Here is a 23974-nt window from a genome sequence, read left to right as displayed (position 1 = left end):
GACTTCTGGTAAGTGTTGGGCACCTAAGTCCTAGAGGTGGTTGGAAAAACCTTGGAAAAAAATTGCATGAATACATTTTTTTTTAAATTTACCATTTTTTGTTGGTTTGTTTTTGCTAAAATGCCAGCATTTCACTGAAATTTTTCGACAATCACAATTTTTTGAAAAGCCATGGAGCTGATTGAAAAACCTGGAAATATTCAATTCCATCTTTTGTTAAATATTTGAAGGATTTTTTTTAATTGAAAAATCATATTCTCCCCAAACAATTCCACACACCTCTCTCCCATTTGCTAGCTTATGTGGGAAGCTGCCTAGTGTGAATCTCATTTTTTGGTGCCTAGCTCCCTCCATTCATTGTATAGGACGCTTCAACACCTAACCCAGACATTGTGAATCCCAATGAATTTCTAGGTACCTAATAGCTAGGCCTGGTGACCCTCAGCATCACAATATTTATGTCCCTTTGTGAATCTAGCCCTAGATGCCATGTCAGAGCCCAAATAAATATACAGCTAGAAATCCGGGATTCACACATTTCTGAACTTTGGATTCAAATTTGAAACGTATAGTTCTGTCCCATCTCTAAACATTAATTTTAAGGCCCAATTTATTTAGTCACTTAACTTTTCTTTCTAAAATTATATAAACATGTGTTTGAAAAACAGAACTATTCTTTCCCATTGTTCTCTCTGCTCTCTGCATAGACATTAATGACCTAATTTTCAGAGGCCCTGCGCAATCACAGCTCTTGAACTTCGGGGGAGCTGAGGGTGCTCACCATGTCTGAAAAGCAAGCCAGAAATAGACGAGAACATTTTACTCGGGGAACTGAACTGTCAGGTCTCAGCATTAGCAAAAGAAACCCAGATTGTTCACAAATGCTAATTTAAAGCTGCATGTGTGTTTGCACGGGCTGCATTGGTCTGAATATGTCTGAAACAAGGCACAATCAAAGGGAAACTTCTTTTTCTATAAGGAAACTTCAAATTCTTGGGGGTTTGAGAAAAGGCTTCTATTTGAGAGCGCTCCATGAGAGTCAGCCTGAAGCGGAAGTGAAAAGGAAATCCCACACACTGCCTAATGAGGTACTATTGCAGGATAATCACTGCCAAAGAAGCTCGTCAGTTCAGACTTTCAGCGTCTTTGTCTGAAAAAGAGTCTGAACTGAACAAAAACCATGCGTTTCCTTAATGGTGTGTTGTTTTTTTTTTTTTTTTTTTGCTGTTGAAACCATGGTTGTTATTCCCTCTAAGAAATCATTTCAGGCAGTCAGGGAGGTGCAGGACTTTATGACATTTCCTTTCCCATTTGGGAAACTGATTTTACAGTTTTTGTTTTGAATATCTTGAGAATAAAGAATAATTCTGGAGCAATAAAAGAAAATAATATTCACTGCATTGCCTTCTGTTCATAGCATGTTAGAGCTGACATTTCAATTTCTTGGAGCAAGATACTTATGTAGAAAGCAGCTATGGAAAAAAATATAATGGATAGGTAACATTTCCTGTTTTAGATATCCATCCAATAGGAAAGCAAACTCTTCTGTATACAGCCTGTAAAAAAGTTTTAGGATTCTTCTAGGAGAAAGGAACATAAGCAAATATCACTATTTATCAGACGTGGTCCCAACCCTGGAACACTAGATTTGAACCCAGAACATTAGGGAACTAATTTGGCTGAAGTAGGCAAAGCTCAGATCTGAATCTGACCTACTTCCCCAGTTCAGGCTTATTTCTAGTTGTATTTACTCCTTTTCATAAATGTACTCCTAATTATCACATCTTATGATGCATTTATACTACTGACAAATAATAGACCATATCCCCAGTTGGTGAAATTAGCATAGCTCCCTTGCCCTAAATCTAAATAGACAGGAGAAGGGAATTACTACCACCATCTCCACTTTACAGATGGGGAACTGAGGCACAAAGAGATGAAGCGACTTGCCCAAGGTCACAGGATTGCTACGACAAAGCTAGGCGTTGAACCCAGGCCCTTTGAATATCACATGCTGAGATACCACAGTAACAGGTGACCGTACGTATCCCTAAGATATAGAAAACAATATTTAGACTACTGTGAATAGTCCTTGAATATTGAATCTATATTCACAAATGTGACAACTACTCATTCAAGCACAAGGCAGTAGTGATACCCTAGGGCCCTCAGTGCAGTTGGAAAGAGTTCATCTGCTTTCCTAGCTCCGACTGTCTGATGGCTTTGAAAGCATCAACAGTGCCTTACTGGTTATAAAAAGTACAGAGCAGCGGTAGGTACACACTGTGCAGTCAGACTTGAGAGCCTGAGAATGCAAATGCTCACCCACTCCTGACATGAGAGTGGAACAGTTTAGCACATCTGTAATTGGATTATAACTTTTGTTTCAGGCTGAGACTTGAAGAGGATCTTAACTGTCGGTGATGTGCTTAGTAAAAGTGTGTGTCACAGAAGTATTTGGTCCTGTATTTTGAAGGAAAAGGCCAGTACTAAGAAAACACTACCAGTGCCTGTGCTTATGGCTACTCAGTCAACAGCTATTCCACAGCCTGAAAGGCCTCTCCAGGGACAGGGATTTGAGGGAGCATGCCTGGAAGCAGTTTAATTTAAATTAAGTTAACTGCCCAGGCATTAATGACTGCGTGAGATACAAGGCTGGGGAGACTCCAGCTTTATGGTTAGGATGCTGCTGTGCTGAAACTACTGCCTAATCATACTGACCGATACTGTCTCATTGTTTCTCTGACTGTATCCATTATCCAGATTGTCAGCTCTGGGGCGGGGACAGTTTTTTTTGTTCTGTGTATGTACAGGGCTCTGTGTATGCACAGTGGGGTCCTGGGCCATGACTAAGGTAACCTCAGAATTACGATAATACCATAATAAACAATTACAACAGCATTGCTGTGAACAAGGAATGCTATTGTATATTTTGGTACTAAGAGGCATGGAGCTGATGAGACTGTGCAGTACGCAGGAGGATAATGGTTTGGGGTTAGACTCTGACTGCTCCTAGGTTCGCACAGGAGATGATAGGGGAGCATGCACGGGGAACTCCTTCCTCACCTCTGCAGGAGTCAGCTAGAGGTAGCATTCCCCTGGGGTGCTGGATTCTGGGCTTACACCAAGTGGTGCTACTCAGTTCCAAGAACCAGGCCCAACTGTGATGGCAAGTGGTCATACCCTGCCTTGCTGGAGTTGAACATGGTAACGTTGAGGGCAGTTTCTTTCAAGGGGAAGTTGCGTACAGCAGGTATCCTGCTGCCACAAATGTCCCCTGCGCACTCTGAATGGTGTGGGGCACCTCTGCTCAGACAGTTCAGGCCCTCATGGCCTTGCCTCTAAAACCCAGAGCTTGGCCTTTAGTTGGAGTATGAGGCCAGTCCCAAAGGTGATAAGGAGAAGTATTGTAAAATGTGGTTGGTTAGCTCTCCTCTGTCTCTAAGCTATGGTGAGCTAACACCAAGTGATTCAACCCTAGTAAAGTTATGGCTGAGGTTCCCTCCTACTTTCTCTGAAAAACAATATGGTTTCTGAGGAGTGACAGGAGAAAAGGGAGACTCAGCATTGTTTTCCCTCAATGACCACCAGGAGATGCTACTGTTCTCAGCAGGCCAATTCAAATATCACATTCACTGGGCTTGTCTTCATTTACGTCGAAGATTCGGCGGCAGTTGACCGGAGTTACACAAGCTACGCAAAAAACTTGCGTAACTCCTGTTGACTTCTCTGCTTGTTCTGTGTGCTGTCTTCACTGTACTGCGCCAATGCAAACCACATTCCCGTCAACACAATTCTATGCCACTTAAGAAGGTGGTCTTAATACGTCTATTTCTGGATCGACTGAGCGGGTCTTCACTGACCACTCAGTCGATCCAGAGAAGTCAATTTGACGGCGGCAAATTTGACGCCGTCAATGAAGACATAGCCACTGAATAGCTTCTAGCAGTAACCAAGTGCATTCAGAATGCTATAGTGGCAAAGGAGACTGGTTACCATGGCCAGAGATATTAGATATATACTCTGAGCAATCTCTGACTAAGAGGAAATCAACAGGCTATTATACATTTCTAAATGGAGCAGAAAGGACAGGTGCTACCAAACAATTTGAGATTACTACCCCATGAAGAAGGGTGCTTTTTCCCCCCATTTATCACAAAAAATTGGAAATGGGTATACCTATTGCATCATCTCATCTATACCCCTGACAATGGATGTCCATAATAGTATATTTACAAGTGTGGTGCTGTTCAATTTTTCAGCTACCAAAGTCATGGGACTATCAATTCCCTTTGAAAACTTCTGCAGTTCAATAGATCACACCATTAGGAGATTAGTCTGATATACAGCCTAACTTTTCTTTTAAGTAACTCCATCCTATAACTCCTTTGCAATACTCAAAAAAATTCCTCTTCCTCCTTGATGTTTGCACTTTTCAACTGATCAGTTTTATGACACAGCTATAAAACCCAAACCTTGCCCATTCTTTGGTTAAAGCTGTACATAGTCAGTTCTTTCATAAGCCAGGCTTTCCAGCCTCTTAATCATTTTCATTGCGCTCCAATTTAGCACCATCTTTCTCGTATGGAGATACCTTAAATTTAATGCAGTGTTAGTATTATTTATTATTTGTATTGTACCACCTAGACACGCTAAGGCCATTGTGCAAGGCATTGTACAAGCATATAAACAAGAAAGTCCCTGCCCTTAGGCGCTTACCATCTAAATTGGCAAATGATTTAAGCATGATCTCACCACAGTCATATCTCTATCAACGACATGGCTTTTCTGTATCCAGACCCCCAAACTGCCACATTATTGCAAGCTCATATCTACATTGCTTTCCTCTGTCACCCAAGGTCTCTTTTGGCATTGCTGCTTTCCATATACCAATATCTTTTGCCTACTGAATATTTTTCCCTATCATATATTTCTCTGAGCTAAACCTCTCCTCCACATATTTCTAAACACGAAGTTCCTCTGTGTATTTTATATCTATCTATCTATCTATCTAGTATAGACTGTACACAACTATGAAGACAAGGAGCATGCTTCTGTTCTTTCTGATGCTGGTGTAAATGTGGAGTAACTCCACAGCAGTCAGTGCATGGGGTCAAGAGCAGAATCAGATCAAGATCCCAATCCAAGAGATCCTACATTATAAGAACAATTATTTCTCTGTCCCTGCTTGTCCTCTCTCAGGTAAGGAATAGCGTTAGAGGAGATCAGATGAAAAATGTCTCCATCATGCTTAATATATGGACTAAATTAATAGAAACTAATGGTGTTAAAAGTAGAAGCAGTTATTTTGATTAAAAATAAAAATATCAGGTACAACTGGTTTTCTTCAATGCTACAGTATCCTTTGTTGGTCATTTTGATGGACTAGACAATAAGCTTTGGAATCCAAAATGTTTGTAGTAGCTCTAACAAAAAGCTAGTGTTTCAAAGGAAAGAAGAAAAAACGTCATTGCCTTGAAATATATTAGAAGTTACTTTACAGAAAGTGTCATTAATGGGCTTGATGTAACCAGTGAGTAGGTAGAGTTTGATGATAAATATCACAACAATATGCTATTTCTGAAATAGTCAACAAGTTCAATAACTTCCTGGAAAAACTCATGTCTGCTCATAAATATCTGGAGTAAAGAGTGAGTGAAATTCACCTCTGTACAGAGGATTGGCACAACACCTATGCCCTGCTTGATGCAATGGTGAATTTGATTCAGTATGAACATAAGAACAGCCATACTGGGTCAGATAAATGGTCCATCTATCCCAGTATCTTGTCTTCTGACAATGGCCACTGTCACAGGCTTCAGAGGAAATGAACAGAACAAGGCAATTATTGAGTGATCCATTTCATCATCCAATCCCAGCTTCATGCAGTCGGTGGTTTAGGAACACCCAGTGCATGGGATGGCATCACCAACCTTCTTGACTAATAGCCATTGATGGATCTATCCTCCAGGAACTTATTTAATTCTTTTTTGAACCCAGTTATACTTTTGGCCTTCACAACATTTCATGGTAACAAATTCCACGGGTTGACTGTGCGTTGTGTGAAGAAGTACTTCCTTATGTTTGTTTTAAATTTGATGCCTATTAATTTCCCATTCATGTGTTTAGCCCTTCACATAATATTTCCCTATTCTCTTTCTCCATGACATACATGATTTCATAGACCATTATCATAACCTCCTTTAGTGGTCTCTTTTCTAAACTGACCAATCCCAGACTTTTTAATGTCTCTGTGTATGGAAGTTGTTCCATCCCCTTAATTATATTTGTTGCCCTTCTCTGCACCTTTTTCAATTCTAATATATCTCTTTTTTTGAGATGGGGCAACCAGAAGTGCTCTGAGTATTTCAGGCTGGAATGGTGATATTTCTTAACAATAATTATGCATGATATGTAATGGAAAAGAATGTGGTAATGAAGACACTTATCTAATATGAATATTCATATGTGATTAACTGTTTCAGTTTGTAGTTATATTGTCATTCAATACCCTGTGTATTGATAAAACAAATTATCCAATCCATGCTTAATGCCAAGTAAGAACAGACTATACAGAGAACTGTATGATGCCCACATGGATTTTAGCAAAGGGCATACACTGAGGTCAAAACACCCTCATGAGTGCAGGTTACACTGAATGCACAAGCCAGGACTTCAGAACCCAAGCAAACAGTCTGAAATTGATTGGTGACTGTTTCATCAGCTTTTACAGCTACACTGCACGTGGGGGTGTCTGAGAGGAAACCAAACTGTTCTGAGCCTCTTTGGCCCAGTTCCACCCTAGAGGGCATTAGCTACACTTGACAACATAATGAACTACCATACAAAACAAATTAAATGAGAAAAATTAGTGCGGAGTCTGACCCTGTAGCCTTGGCTTCCAACATGAGTATTATGCCACTGAATTGAAGGTGCAGCTCTGAAGTCAAATATCTTTTTTTTTTTTTAATCACTGATCCACACTTTCTTTTCCTCCCTTTCTCCCTTAGCTGAAATTAAGCCAGTCACTGGTATTAAACTGTATCTCTACACTGGGCATCACTGTAGGGATTTTGAAGACTTTTACATGTGAGTAATTTGAATCCAAGGGCTGCTGCATATCCCCTTTGACTGACAGTAAACAACTATGCTTGAGAAGTGAGCGCTTTTTTCTACCAAACAAAAGAGCAATTCAAACCAGCAGAGTGTGTTCTACCTAATCCAATCTTCCTTGCAGATGGATGGATGAATGAATCAGAACATTCAAATCACAAACTATGACAATTTGTCAATTACAGATTATTTTAAACATGATTTACTCAGCAGTCAGATAGAGCCTTAACTACTCAGAAGATCAATTAACTCAGCCAGCCAGTAGAGAAAAAAGGAAAATACCTCCACTTTTAAAGAACTGGGTTGAGCTTTGTGATTTTTACCTTGTTGCACTACAGAGAACAAACTGCAGATATAACGATGGTTGCATTAACTTGGAGGATCCTAAGTTAGAAAACTAGTTCCATGGAAATGCTACATATGTTCAAGAAGAAAATGGCATTTGTTTAACATCACTGCTGCTGAGAATTCCACATCGCCGTGGTGTCTGCTGTTTTTATACCCTTATTGTTCTTCCTAGTGAAATAGTTTAAGGTACTAAATCCCAGATCCTCAAAAGGTATTTAGTTGGTTGGGAATTAGGTACCTTAATACCTTTGAAGATCTGGGCCTAATCCACAAAGGGGACTGTCCTCTTAAATAGTAACATTGTGAAACGAAAAGCAAGACACAGGTAAAACAAAAAAGACAAGAAATGTTCAGAAGCAGGAAGATTCCTGTCTGAATAAGTTGTGTCATGCATAAAAAGGGACAAAGGCTGAATGGTTTTTATTTCATCGGTTCACAGCAGAGATAACAAATAATTACATTTTAACTAGCAAATATGACTTGCTCATTGTAAGTATTTTTAACTCGGTAAAGGACGAAAGAAAAAAAGATTTTATTTCCTGTTCTTTTATTGCACTTGTCCTCCAAAAAGTTCTTTGTCCAGAATGTTTAAGTATTATTTCAGCAGAGTCTGAGTTTTCTTCATGCGAGCAGACTGACAAAGTCATCTCAGGATTACATTCCCATTACCATTCAATTCATGTGAGGTCAAACTGAAAGGATTTAAATCAGTTTTCAGCTCAAGGGCTTTATTTTATATCTCCTTTTATAAATGCTCCTTTTTCTCCCCAGACACAAAATGAGTGATTTAATTCATTTATTATTTTTAAACACTTCAGTACAAATAAGTGATGAAAAAAATCAATATAAAATGGAATAGTCACCAAATAAGACCTAATCATTTCTCTATTTATCATCATTTTATAATGCTTTTATTTATTTATTTTAGGTTTTTCCATGGTGTACTACACGTCTCATAACTTAGTGGCTTTATCATACTTCAAGGAAGGGACATAATGACCTCATTTTACAGACAGGAACCTAGGTGCAAGATAAAGACTCAATTATCAAGGTTCTGAGAGCTTTGGCCCCAACTGAAATCAGAGCACTTAAATAAATGCTTAACTTTAAGGTAGTGATTAACTCCACTGACTTCAATGGCACTATACCTGCCTGATATTAAGTATGCATTTCAGTGCTTTGATGATCAGGGTCAGAGTTCAGCAGACAGCAGGGCCACACCCTGGTAAAACTTCCAAAATCAATCAATTAATCCAATAAAGTCTACCTGCACCTCTGCAAGAAAAGGGAATGGAAGAGTTTTAAAATGGGAGAATGTCAGGATCCTAACAAGGGCAGTTAGTACCAAGGGTCAGAGCAGGGTCAAACCTGAGGCTGGGAATAGTTGGAGGAGTTCTTAGTCAGGTTCTAGGACAGGGACAATACCAAGAGTCAAAAGCCAAGTCAGGTTTCAGGGTCTGGATCAAGAGGTGAAGTCTAATTAAAACCAGGCATTCAAGAGCAGGAATGATCATGGCAACTACAGGAGAACTACACTGTTGCATAGACACTGCCTGAAACGCACTCACACAATAATCTACTGTTCCTTCTCTGCCTGCTGCCCCTTTTGTCTGTGGCTTGGTCTACACTTAAAAGTTAGGCTGACATATCTACCTCATTGCATGAAGGGTTGTAGTCGTGTTGGTCCCAGGGTATTAGAGAGGCAATGTGGGTGAGGTAATATCTTTTATTAGACCAACTTCTATTATCTCATTCACCTTGTCTCTCTAATATCTACATCAGCCAGGGGTGTGAAAAATCCCTACCTCTGACCTACATAGCTATGCCAACTGAACATCCAGTGTCGAAGTTGCTAGATGGACAGAAGAATGCTTCCATTGACCTAGTTACTGTTGTTCATGGAGATGGTGTTCCTACACTGATGGAAAAAACCCTTCTGTCAGCATAGGATTATGGCACCATAGCTATACAGGTATAATCTCTGTAGTGTAGACATACCTTCAGAGCCTGTAGATCTCTCAGGCCTTGTCTACATAGCACTTATGCCAGCAAAACTTTGTCACTCGGGGGTGTGAAAAAACACCCCGAGTGACAGGAGTTTTGCCAGCATAAGTGCTTGTGTGGACAGCGCATAGCTGCCACCACTTGTTTAAGTGGTTTTATTATGTTGGAGGGAGAGAGCTCTCCCGTCGACATAACACAGCTACACAAGCGCTCTTACATCAGCACAGCTGTATCGATTCAGCTGGGCTGCTGTAAGTTTTAAGTGTAGACCAGCCCTCAGACTGGACCCTTTTAACCTACACTGTTCAAACTCTTTAGTTTTTGTTTCAATTTTTTTCCTCAGTCAGCAAGGGTAATCATCAGGACTTACCCAAGAGAATGTCCCGATGGCTACTCCATTGTTTGGGTAGTTAGACCATTCAGTCTCAATGAGTTGTAATCACTGGCCTAAAGAGAGACATGTCTGATCTCCTTTATGAGTCTATCTACATTAAGAGCACTTTACGGGTATAAGGAATATTGGTGTATATTATACCAGCAAAGCATTCCTGATGTGGATACAGCTTATACTGGAGAAACTTTGTTTTGCACTGGTATAGTAAAACCAACCCCTCATGAGTGAAAGAAGGTACATCAGTAAAAGCACTATGGTCTTCTGTCGACACAGCCATGTGGGTTAGGGATCACACCTCTTCATTCTCCTGACCCATATAGCTATCCTGACAAAATTCTGCAGTGTAGACGTAGCCCAGCATACCTTTTTAACGATCAAGCACATAGATCACATTTTGGGATACTGGTGGAAATATGCAATTAATATAGATATTTATGGTCATATCACACACACACACACACACACACACTTTCTCTAACCATGCATGTACCCAGCTTATTTTGAATACTGTTATTGCCTTTGCATTACAGCTGTGGGGAATTTACCTATCTAAGTGGGTTTTTACGTAGCACTTAATACCATGGTAACAAGGCACATTCTAGGGAAATGTTGAACAGACTTGGGTCATCTTGATGAAATCCGGCTGATTTACATTTTAAGATAAGATTTGTTTTGAGTTTTCAAGTATACTTGAAATCAAAACTCAAAAGCAAAAATGTCAGGTGTCCTAAATCAACATGAAGCAACACTGCTGCATTTCACATGCTTTTCATTTACAAATGCTTAGTGTAATTTTGCAAAAATGCCAGAAATTGCCCTCAGAATCAGATATGTCCTGCTTGGGGTCTCTAATGCTATGATCATATAAATATTAAATAATGGTAATGTGCAGTCCCAGAATGCTGGGGCATTAGACATATCTGCCTCAACAGAAGTTTGCAGTGACCTTTATGCCAATTGTAATTAGTTACCTTAGTTATACTCTGTTGGAGCAACATTCCTAAAGCTAATGATAAAGCAGAAATTTTCCCTTAATTTCTATGAATAACACCATTAATTCCAGTCTTTAGATACCTGCTCTGAAGACAAGTCTACTAGCACTCAGATCTTGTTACCTTTCCATCTCTTAGCTGTTGATACCAATCCCTTTCCAAATACTCAACCTCCTGCAAACCCATAAGGAAGCATCTCAACATGACCCTCTAACCACAATCAGTTGCCTTCTTCTCCCGGCTGGTACAGAGACTCTAATCCCATTGGCCATCTCCACCCCCAACTTTGAGTGCCTGAGCTAGTGGTTACAAAGGAACTGGGAGCATGTTGCAGGAACAGTGCATGTCCAAAGGATCAAGGGAAGGTTTCTAGCAGGGTAGAGCAAAGTGCCATCCAGAGAAGAGCTATGACCTCCCCCACCAGCTAGTGGAAATCTTCTCTGATCCCTAAACTAGCCTCCTTCTTAAATAGCCCCATAGCTATTGCCAATATTTCTAGGTATTGTGGAGACCACATCACGCATTGCACAATGACTCACACAACCCCAAAGAGAGGGCCGCATGCAGCCCTGCTAAGAGTTATACAGTGAGTATTTTCAGACTTTTTTGAGGGGAGGTTGGTGTAGGAGGTGGGTGTCAGGGCCACGCTTTAATTTGCAAACGTGTGTGGCCAGAACGTCAGAAGAGAGGAAAGGATGTGAAATGAAGGTGGGGTGTTTTAGAAACTCCTGTGGTGGTTCAAGACCACTAGCATATGGGTATGTGACCTAAAAGCTCCAAAGGCCATGTGCAAACGAAAACACACAAGATGCTGCTTAAAGAACAGCACATACCGTCTGGCAGTAACTGCTGTGAATTCACAGTATGTTTTTTCAGAGAAAGCAGGAAATAGGTTTGGTGCTGAAAAAAAAAATTAACTCTTACTTGAAAGTTCTGTCTATAGATAGAGCAAAAACGTAAACCAAGTTTCTTTATTTTAGTCATGTTTTATTTGTGGGGTCCAAAGACCAACGCTCTGTTCCTTGGCTGTGCAAGTGTCCGTAGGCATGAACTCAGTTTTCCCCATCTGTGTGAGGGAGATCACTGGAAATGGCCAGATATACAAATTCTGCGGTCGAGTACTACAAGATCAAAAGTCACAGACAGGCCCATCAAAAGAAATTTGAGGCCCCAGTACATCATGTTCACTGGGGCCCCATATCTTCCTTCCATTTCACCCAAGTAACAGATGTTTCAGGGGTTCCCGGAGCTGGGATTCTGGTACAACCACCCCCATTCCTCTGCCCTGTGCCAGCGCTGGTGACAACTATGATAACAGGCTGAGGAGCTCAAGCCCACAGGGCATGGACAACAGGAAGCTACAGCTGGATCTTTCTGCAGGGTGCAAGTACTTTAATAATGGTGAGCAACAGAAGATGGGTAGGGACCTATTTGTGCTAAACAGCAACGGGAAAATATGTGGGGACTCCTAGAAATTAAAATAAAAGAATCATGCAGTTTACATAGGCTTGCAGAATTTAATCTTTATGTTTTTATAATTGACAGATGTCAAAGTTTCTTTTTAAGCATTTTTTCTTCATTTTTATTCATGTAAATTTTCAGAGTTATGCAAAATTATGGGTTTTAAGCATTTTTTTAAAAAATATTTTTTATCAATTTAAATTTTCACAGCAGTGGGAAATCGTGGGGAGGGGAGTCAGAAAATAATTATTTAATGACACGAGATGTTGAGATTCAAAAAGTTAAAGCTTTATAACTGTTAAAACACAAATTGTCACCATCACATGTTAAAATATACAAAGTCAATATCCACACATTAAACTCCAGTAAGGTCTCAGGTACCTTTTTTTTTTTTTTTTTTTACTTTGCCTATCTTTAAATTTAGATATTTATTATTGATAGAAATATCAATATTGATATTATTGATAGAAATATTTTTCCATTGGCTTGTGTGTGAATGGTCAAATCGATGTTTACTGATAAAAATCTAATCCCAGCCTAAATTTACATTATGGGCTTTATCTTGCACAGTCCTTCTTGCTGGGGAGCGTAGCATGGATAAGTGCAAGGTAAAAAGGGTTGAGCAGGACATGGTACACATGGGAATCTTATCCTGCATTAACATGAGAGCTGCTCTGCAGCCATTACATTGCTCTGGCCTGGGGAACAGAAGTCAGGCTAGAGAGGGCAATCAGCAGCTTAGTGTTATTACGATGACGAAGACTAAAGTTAAGTCTATGGGCCAAGTTTAGTCCTGAGGTAAGTGAGTACAACTCCACTGAGCTGGGTGGAGTTAGAGCCGCTTATACCAAGCCTAAATTTGGCCCCCTGTCTCCTCAAAAACTCATGATCCCCCCCCCTCCCCCCCCGTCCTCTTTTTACCCTTTGCTCTTGCAAATAAGGGAGCAGGCAGCAGGAGCGGGAGACTTAATGCTGAGAAATGTACCTGGTACTTAATTTTGTTCCTCCATTCACACTTCTTGACTGGTGCACCGCAACTCTGTGTTCTCTACTATACACAGTGCAAGGATTTTCAGGATCAAAGCCTAAAGAAACTTAGGGGCTTCTTTTCCCCAAGGAGCAGTCAGCTGTTGGAAGTCTTTGCCCCAGGAGTTACCTGCATAAACACATTACTGGGGGGCAGGAAATACTTTGCCAATTACTAACTAATGATATTTCAGACTCAGGGTATAAATGAGAGCAGATAATTCTGATAGCTCTTGCTCAGACAAAGGACTTGGGAACTAGGACATGGAGGTTTGTTTTCACAGGCACAGGGCTGAACTGAATGACACGTGTGGGGATGGGAGGGAATAGTTTCTCACTGCATATTAACAGAGGCCTTGGGAGTGAGGCCTGACTGTGGGCATGCAGGCCACATCATCACTTTTTTGGGGGCACCATGCAAATGGCTACATACAGAATTTGGGGATTCCTCTTCAGGAAGTTACAAACACCTGACTAGATCTCACTCCGTTTAACTCCTCTAACTGTGTCATTTCTTAACGCCAGGAGTGAATTTGGCTGACTCTTTGAAAGGCTACCCTGAAAGCAGAAGACAACAGACCAGCCTTCTTGCTGATGAACATCACAGAGGGTGAAGCCCTAGTCAGACAACAAATCATTTCACAAATGGGGTTTGGGTTTCTACTTTTCCCTCATTTCTATTGCACCATATTGACCACTAGAGCTTGCTGTATTAACATGAGAGTGTGAGCCAATCCAAAGTTTCTGAACCCAGCCCCACAAAAGGATATCCACAGACAACTCAAACCCGTTCACCACAAACTGTAGAAATGACAACGTACTCACTCAGCTGTTGAGATGAGCCCAACTTGAAACAAAGGAAGCTCCAGGAAGTACTGTTTGTGATTAAATAATTGGCACTCTTCTCTCTTAGCAACCCAATGCTCCAGCATTGTATTAAGGGGCACTGTGATATTTTCAGATTAAATGTGAAAACAAGATCTTGACCACTTTAGCTCATTAAAGATCCCATGGCATTACTTACGAGAGAAGGGGTGTTAGCTCTGATGAGCTGGCTAGACTCCAAGTGAGGAACTAGACATCACAAACCTGAGTTCCTCCTGTTGTTCTAACTGGATATTGTATATTTTTTCATTCACTGTCCTAAACTCTGCTTTTGCATTGTTCTGTGCTTTTAAGTACAAGTTCCTTTCACCTTGGAGATGGCTGCATTTTAATGGTAAATTAAATTATTCCTTCCTATGTACAATGAGTAAAGCATTTTGGGACCCACTGGGATGAAAGGTCTATATAAGGGAGAGATTTAATTATTCTAATTTTTGTGTTCAAAGAGAGGATTGAGTTTAGTGACTATACTAGTTTCTGATTGACTCTCCAATATAGCTGTGATGCTCTGATTTTTGAGGCCACTAAGCAAGATTTACCCACAATTTCTGAAACAGGTACAGAATAGTTTATTCTTGTCTACAGTTACAGCACCAGTTTAGCTGAATCCATTATCAGCAGCGGGTAATTTTCACGGTATAGACAAGGCTTTGGCATCCAGTAACACCCACCAACTCAATACCATGCTGTTACTTGCAAAGAATAGCAGCCCAACAGGACTAATTAGGACGCAAATTTTACTGCAAATATCAACTACAGATTCTGTACTGGTGCTGAAGATGCTTTTCCGTTGGTCACCTGGGCACCAGCAGGGGGAGCATTGAGAACACAGTAGAGAGAATCTCTCTGCTCTCAGCTCCAGTGCATGGTGCCACAGAAGCTCCCCGCATCGGGGAGGAGCTATTTCAGGGGAAATCCTGCTCAGTGCCTGCAACCCTGGGATGGATCATGCTCATTTCAACTAGGGTGACTCCTTACCAAATTTTAAGTCTCTGCTCTAAAGCATGGAGGCTCTAGAGTTCCTCATCAAAATGGTTGTAACATTTTTTTATTTTTAATATGGTCAAAACTACACGTTTATCCCTAACCCTGTTCTTGGAAATGATTGAACCGTTTTAGCTGAAGTCTTCCAAAACAGAATCACATGAAGCGGACACCCAGCATTGGAAATTTCAGCCCAAAATGGTTAATGTTTAGTAAAGTTATAAGGCACTGAAAACAGGGTCTTATAATCAGAAGTGTCAGGTAACTTTAACTAAAGGCAGTGCTAACTGCGCTACCTATAATAATTAGTTTTAATAATAATAATAAATCCTATCAAGATGATAATAGACGCTACAGGAAGAAAACCCAGATCCTGAGACAAATACATAGCAAACCAGTGTAACCGCTAGTCATATATTCTCATAACCCTCATCATCCGTTCCTTAACTTCCCCTTTGTCTCCTACTATCACTCATTGAATATATCTGTGCAGAGGGTCTAACCCAGCTCTAACACATGGCTAGGTTAACGTAGCAGTTCTCAACCAGGGGTACGTATGCCCCTGAGGGCATGCAGAGGTCTTCCAGGGGGTACATCGACTCATCTAGATATTTGCTAATTTTACAACAGGCTATATAAAAAGCACTAGCAAAGTCAGTACAAACTAACATTTCATACGGACAATGACTTGTTTATACTGCTCTATATACTATCCACCGAAAAGTAAGTGCAATATTTATATTCTAATTGATTTTATAATTATATGATAAATGATAAAGCAAGCAATTTTTCAGTAATGGTGTGCTGGGATACCTTTGTCTTTTTATGACTGATTTTGTGAGCAAGTAGTTTTTAAGTGAGGTGAAACTTGGGGTGCTCAGGACAAATCAGACTCCAGAAAGGGGTACAGTCATCTGGACAGGTTGAAAGCCTCTGGGTTAACACACTGAAGCTAATGGGACTACTGGCGAGAGCAATGCCAGTTTTGTCTGTCCGGCTTGCAAGACTGGACCACTGGAGGCAACAACTATGAATAAAGTTTTTCAAAAGTCCCTAAGTGACCTAGGAGCTTAAGTCCCATTCTCAAAAGCTTTCCTAAGTACCACTGACTTCCATGGAGACTTAGGCTTCTTAGTGCCTGGTCACATTTGAAAATGAGCCTTAGGGCCTGAAGTCATATGGGCTCTTCTGAAAATGGAACCCCATGTCTACTATTTGTCTGTACAGAGCCATGCACTTATGGTGCTTGATAAAGAATGAGTCACATTTATTTTTTTCTGAGCTAAACTTACCCCAACAGACACAGTGTAGGGAAGAAAAATGAGCTGACGTAGAAACAAAACACTTTAGCCAAGTGACCTGCTGCAGAATTAAAGTTTTCTGCATGAAAACGTGAACTATAATGAGCCCAGCCATCCTTAGCATTTTTGGGTGAGCCAGTGAAACTACATTTTGCCAATGCTCCCAGCATGACATAACCAATAGCTGTCCACCATGGTCACACCCAAACACACAGGGCTGATTTAAGGATTGTGGGAAGGGTTAGCCAGGTGGTTCATTGGGATGAACATGAAACTTAACAGCACCATTTTACATAAAAAATGTGGATGGCTGGGGACAGCAGGAGGAAGAGGCTATCTTTAATTCTCATGCATGCTGTTGCTGCAGAAGGGGATCCCAGCTGTTCATCCCTCTCAACCCTCGCCTAGTATGTTTTTAAGACTATTTTCAAGGAAAAGAGCTAGAAAACACAGATCATCCTTTATGCTTATAGTCCCTCTCAGAGAAGGTGAGCTTCTTGGGGCCTGAAATCCTGGCTCTGCTACTGAGCTGTACATCTGAGACTGAAACTAAGCTGAATGAATCTTTTCCTTTTAGCCTTCCTTTCCCACAGCAAGCATATATGAGATCTGTGATTTAAAATCAAACAAGCAAACAAACCCCTACTTATCCCAAAGATCCCTAGTTTCTTTGTGTCTGAATTTTGAAGAATTTCCACTGAATATTAGAATCCTCTTAACTGCAGCATCTATGAGCCTGAAACTCTAAGCCCTGCATTAAGAAGACCAGACTAGATAATCATAGTGGTCCTGTCTCACCTTAAAAATTGATGAGTCTCTGCGCCCAAAGCCCAACCCTACCACACCACAGAACTTCTGTTGTTCTCAATAACAAACATGGTTAGACTATTTGCCTCTGGTGATGTTGACACCCTTTTGCCCTGCTGTTCTGGAGCAGAAAGGGCAGATCTATTTGAAATGAGTGATCTTTCCTCTTACACAAGGGCAGGAATGTCTACTGCCGGCTACAGTAGATGAGCAATTTCCCCCAATCCAATTAACTGTGAGATATTAATCAGTTGCATGGGCCCCACTTTGGTTTTAATACTTAACCTTTCTGCTGATAGCTTCATCTCAGCTGGTCCCTTCACACATAAACCACATACATGTGCAAAGACTGCACATGCCATCAGAATTCCACCGGGAACAAAGAAAATGAGTAGCTATGTAAATTGCTTTTTATATAAACAGTCTCTTTTTTGTGATTTTCCTCTAGTAGAAAATCCTTTGAGAGAAGTGATTTATGACATATCCAGGCCTAGTCATATTTTTGCTATGTCATTATTGTAGCCTTACACACCAACAGAGGGGACTACAGGAACTTAGGTATCATACTATGTCTGGGTATGTACAGGTATCTTGGGTTATCTTAATAAGTAATTTAAACAGACAGAACTAAAAGGTTTAATGAATAGAGTTATAGCATTAAGTCTGAATCAGGAACTTTTTTTCAATTGATTTCTTATGTAGATTTGACACCCAAGCCTTAGCTAGAACTTAAAATAAAAAGGTTTGCTTTCCAGAGACAGCAATTTATCAGCACACTGAGATCTCAGATAAATGACCACAGAGAGACTGATAAATTTCTAAGAAAAAAAAAGGCTATTTATGGATACAATTTCTTCTGTGATCCTCTGACAGCAGAGTAGAGTTTCTTTCACTCATAGCTGGCACATTGGGGCCCTACCATAAACACATAGTAATAATAATGAGCCTATGTAGTTCAATGGTCTTGTTTAGCCACAACCCTAGCACAGGAGACCACATAGAAAGGGAGTTAGGTATTCAAAGGCCTAGATCTCATTTACACTAAAACTCCTTTATACTGATCTGGCAGCATAAAGAAGCCTTAAATGGGGCATTTACAGTGCCAAAGAGGCGTTATGGGGCCTTTGTGCAAATGAGAATTGGGCACCTGAATGTCTGTTCCATTTACAAGTGAGCATTTCCTTGTTCTTAACCACATTCGGCTGTGAATCTTCCATTGCACTGTTCCTTGCCTAAGTCATATTTATCCGCCTACATGCTGCACCGACAATGTACAACTACCTGCCACGTACCTCCATGCTATACACCCCCACACACACACCTACACCCCACCTACAACACAGGCCATAACGTTTGAGAATATAGAGTTGAGAGCAAATGTCATGTCTATATGGGGGGAGGGAACTGACTAGATTTCATCAATCTGATCTTATTCTCTGGCCTTTTAAAAGACCATACATTACTTTCTTTTTGATGTGTACATGGTGTGTTAGATGCTCACATGAGATCTTGGTGACTTGTTTATATTCTGAAGTGGAGGAATAGGGGTTGGTACACTTATATGTATTGTTTGTACTCGTTTTCTGATAGATTATGGGGAGTGTGTCTGTGTGTGTGTTTGTTTTTAAAAACTGTTCTGGCTGATGAAGTTAGCAGATATGTAGAATAACTTGTGTTTCTACATAGAAGAATTGCAATAATCTACGCACTTGTTAGCCGTAGGGGAATAATTATTATTTCTAGGTATCTAGTGAGCTGTATTAAAAAAAATACCATTTGCTTTTTCATCAGCCCCATGGTAGCAGTGAACCAGCATACGTTGTGATTGTGATCAGGTTAGTAAATGTCCTTGCTTTTGCAAAGCTAGTACAGTTTCTTTCAATCCAAAGACTTCCAAAACACTTTACAAACTATACAGAGAAACTGCTTCCCCACCACCACTAAAATACTGTCACTTCTATAAAGGAATGCAGCAGCTGTTTAACAGCACAGAGCAACACTACTCAACAGATAAGAGGCTTACTCTCTTAGGAGAATAAGTCAGTGGGACAGCTCACATGCTTAAAATTAGTCATGTGCTTAAGTAACTTGCTGATTGAAGGTTTAAGGGCCAGATCCTACTCACATTCACATCAATGTCAATGGTTGCAGGATTGAGCCCTAAGAGAGGAAGTAAAGAACATTACATCCATTAAAACTATAGGGGAAATTTTAGGCAGACCAAGTAACAGGGTGGCACTGGAGTGCAAGCAGCTGTTGAAGCAGATGATCCAGATGTTTTCTGGGTGCTGTATCTACGTGTGTCAGGAACCAGAAAAGATAAGGCAAGGCAGAAAGCTTTTTTTTTTTTTTTTTTAAACTAGAAATTATTTTTAATAAGCCATTAGGCTCACAAAGGTGAATTACAGTGTTTAAAGAGGGAGAGTTTGGCAAAACTGAACTGCTCCATCCAAGCTAACAAGTGTATTCTGTCTTTTGAGCCCCGTCAGTTCCTTGTTGCAGATTGGAAAGTGTTCCCGTTTAGTGAAACAGTATGGAAACTACAAGTAGTAACAAACAATCCAGAGCATAAGTTTTGTTCCCAAATGCCCACATTCATACCAGAGACAAGAAATGGTTAACAGTTTGCTCCTGCATTTCCACTACCAAAACTCCCATGACTGAACTGCAAGATGTGGGTGTGCACAGAATGAGTTTCAATGACCTTTTGATGAGGACATGGCTTTTTTATCCACACAATGTTTCTTCTTTCATCAGCCATCAGCTGCATACTACACTTCCTTTCCTACTTTCATGCACATGCAGTGGAGATACAATTGCAAAGTAGCCATTTGCTCAGTGTAAGAGAGACCTTTGATAAGTAACCAAAGAAACCTGCCATAGCAAACCCACAGCTATTGTTAATTTTCTACACTTTTTTTTTTTTTATGAATGAACTGAGCAGAGAATCTGCAGAACCTCCAGCCAACAGAGCAGTAAGCTGAGCATTCAGTTTAACAGCCAGTAGAGGAGCTCGAAAATACAGGATTTGCTGGGTTTTTTAAATAAAGGAAGTGTTCTTTAAAAAAAAAAAAAAGGCTTTCAGCCACACGGCACCCACATATATTCCTGTCCATTGCAGCTGGCCTACTGTTTTTTCAAAACACATTGATAATTGATCTTCCTCAAAAACATCACTGTTTGTTTCTTGAATGTAATGCACTGAATTAATTACAGTAGAACCTCAGAGTTATGAAAAGAGTTACAAAATGACTGGTCAACCACACCCCTCATTTGGAATCAGGAGTACGCCATCAGGCAGCGGCAGAGAAAAGAAAAAAAGAAGTAAATATAGTACAGTACTGTGTTAAACAAACTACTAAAAGGTAAAGGGAATGCAGCATTTTTCTTCTGCATAGTAAAGTTTCAAATCTGTATTAAGTTAATGTTCAGTTGTAAAGTTTTGAAAGAACAACCATAGCGTTTTGGTCAGAGTTATGAAAAACTTCCACTCTTTAGGTGTTCGGTAACTCTGAGGTTCTACTGTCGTCACACATTCAAGTACTCAGATTTTACCCAATAATACTCTGTTTCCCCCACCATGCATCTATTAAGACTATAAAGTCTTTGGAGCAGGGACTGTCTCTTACTATGTTTCTACAGCCCCTAGCACAATGGAATCTCAGTTAGGGCTACTAGGCACTATGTAATGCAAAAAACACTATATGTAACTTATATAGAGATTACATTATTTATTGGACAGAGGGGCTCCTTGACCTGAGAAACTGAATAGTGAGCTTCTCTTTTCATTCAGCGTAGTCCCAAGATGAAAACAGGTTTCACATTCATAGCTGTCCAATTAGCCAGTTTCTCATCATCCATTCTCATATTTTAAAATATCATCATCCCTCTTTAGCCGTTAATATTCCCTTGCCTGTGAAGGTGAGGAAAAACCAGAGGAGGGCAGGCAGAATCTGGGATGGAAAGTCAGCAGCTAGACAGAGATGCTTGAAATATGCTAAAGAAATCATAGAGACAAGGTGGGTGAGGTAATATCTTTTATTGGACCGACCTCTGTTGGTGAGAGAGGCAAGCTTTCGTGCTTATACATAGTTCTTCTTCTGATCAGAGGAATCAGTAAACCAGGAACCAAGAAACACAGGAAGCTTCTTTAATGAATCAGTAAAATCACTGATGCCTTTTACATGCAGATCCCTGCAGCTGAGCCTCACCTTTTGCTACTATTGTATACAATTAGATTAACATGATACAGGTAATTACAGTGATAGCCAGGCAAGTTCATTCCAGCTGCAAGTTGATTGTTGGGTTTCTTCCATCTTCTTCCATCTCTGATTTTCTTTTTCAAATTAAATAGCTAAAAGTAGCCATTTGGATCAATTTCTCAATACAAGAATGCAAAAAATAAAATGAGTATTGCTATTAATTACACAGATGTCATGGACCATATAAGACATGCCCAGAGCATCTTCTGATCTAATTTTAGACATGAGACAATGAGTGGTGGGTAGGAAATATTAAGGGAGGAGGAGGACAAGAGTTATAGGAGGAAGGTCATGTATGTGGTTGTCTCTGATTCTTGCCCAAGCATGCAGGGGGAGGACAGAACGAATCTTCCCTCTCCCTTGCAAGCATTTTCTGCACAAGGAGCAGGGATAATCACCATTCCGGTCTGTAGGGGAGCAAAGGGACTACTCTCTCTGTTTTCCATGGGGCAGATCTCACCCTAGAGGGCAGGAGATGGTCCATATTCTCTCTGTACCAGCCCAGGGAATTGGAGCAAGCCCACAAGAGAGTTGGAAGAAAGCAGACAATGGTCACACTGTTCACTGAGAAGCATGAAGTGCTGAGACCACCACCTGTCAAGCTAACCAATATTGTCTCTTTGTTTTCTTGGACAAGCCCATCTGTTTGTATTCCTCTGTTATCACTTGTATTAGATGGTAAGCTTCTGAGGACTATGTTTTTGTTCAGCATCTAGCACAATGAGGTCCTGGGCCATGCATTAATACCAGTGACAACAACGAGGAGCGGCTGCACCTCCTTGAATCACAATCCCTTCATGACTCTCCAAGGCACAATGCAGCCCTCCACTTTCCTTATTCTATTTGTACTGCAAGAATACCTAGAGGTCCCAGCCAGGGATCAGACCCCATTGTGCTAGAAGATGTACACACATACCACGAAAAGATTCCCTGCCCCAAAGAGCTTCCCATCTGAGTATATGGTGAGTGACAAGAGGTGGATACATCAGATGGATGTATCTTGACATATCAGGAGCACAAAGTAACAGTGAGGTGATAATAATCACCATATTAGACAGTGGTCAGAGTAGCTGCCTAATCATTGTTGGGTGAACTTTAAAGAGAGATTTGAAGGGGGCTAACGTAGTGGCTCTGTGGATCTTTACAGAGATCTCTTCCCAAGCATAAGATGTGGCATGGGAGAAAGTACCCAGGTGCTTATGGGAAATTTTGACTAATTGACAATAAAGGCCATCACTGGCAGAACAGAGGTTGGAGTTGACATCCCATACATCATATAAGAAAAGAAACAAAATGCAAGGCAGGGCTAAGCCATGAAGGGCTTTAAAGTGAAGACAAGTCCCTTGTTCACTGTTAGCAGAAAATGGCTGTGATTTTTTTACCATTGTCACATGACCATAATCAAGGTGAGAAATGATCTGGGAGTGGAGAGGATAAAAAGGAAAAAAGTCATATTTTAGAAATGGTCAGCAGGAATAAATCCTATCGGCATTTGAACACATGGAGTCTTCCCGTTTCTTTTAATGGGTGGATAGGACAAGGGAAAATACTGAGCTGTTTGATACTCCCCAGGTGAGTGTTCTGATGGCAGAAGTGCAGTTTTCAGTCACTGATCTCTGGATGCAGCCTCCGAAGAAGGATTCAAATAATTTCAGAGCAATTGCCTAGACTCCTGCCTCCTCTGCAAGATGGGAGAACAGCATGCTATCATTGACTGTATTGAAAGCTGCAGAGGTCCAGGAGTATGAGAATGCACATTAGCCCTTTATAGATGGGTAGCTACAAACCAACACCACTGCGTGGACTCAGAGCAGCCTGAAAGGCCTCAGCTTTAGGATCGCGGGTCTCCGGGAGCAGAGGAGTTGCCTCAACCGAGGGGCGGGGGCAACCGAACAAGAATATGAACAGGGCTTTAACTGAAGAAATATGCCTCATTTATTTAGTCATTAATATTAAGTAAAGAGCATAAACATAAACAATACAAACACGAAAACCAAAGAAGGATACAAAGGCCTAATATTTTTCTATGCATGCAATCATTTCTCATAGTACGCAATTCTACTATTGGTCATTTTATGTTTACAGACAGATAATCGCTTGCAAACTCTCAGCTATTCCAATGCTTACAGACAGATAATTGCTTGTAAACTCTCAGTTATTCTAATGCTTACAGACAGATGGTCGTTTGTAAAATCCTAGTTACTCTTCACAGACAGATAGACAGTGCTACTTTCATATGTTGCCAAAAGCGCTTCTCTCCTTAAGCCCCTTGGGCCAAGTCAACTCTGATAAGTGTTAGCCATCCCTTGGATGCTGCTGGTTCATAGAAGGGCTCAGTCCAGCTACCGAGGATCCCAGCAGGCTGCAGTCCAAAGTGCAACTGACTTTCTGGGTTTA

Source organism: Emydura macquarii, unplaced genomic scaffold (assembly GCF_026122565.2).
Source record: "Emydura macquarii macquarii isolate MOO-44397 ecotype Brisbane River unplaced genomic scaffold, CSIRO-AGI_Emac_v2 contig_369, whole genome shotgun sequence".
NCBI lineage: Eukaryota > Metazoa > Chordata > Testudines > Chelidae > Emydura > Emydura macquarii.
This window is presented reverse-complemented; position numbering follows the sequence as displayed.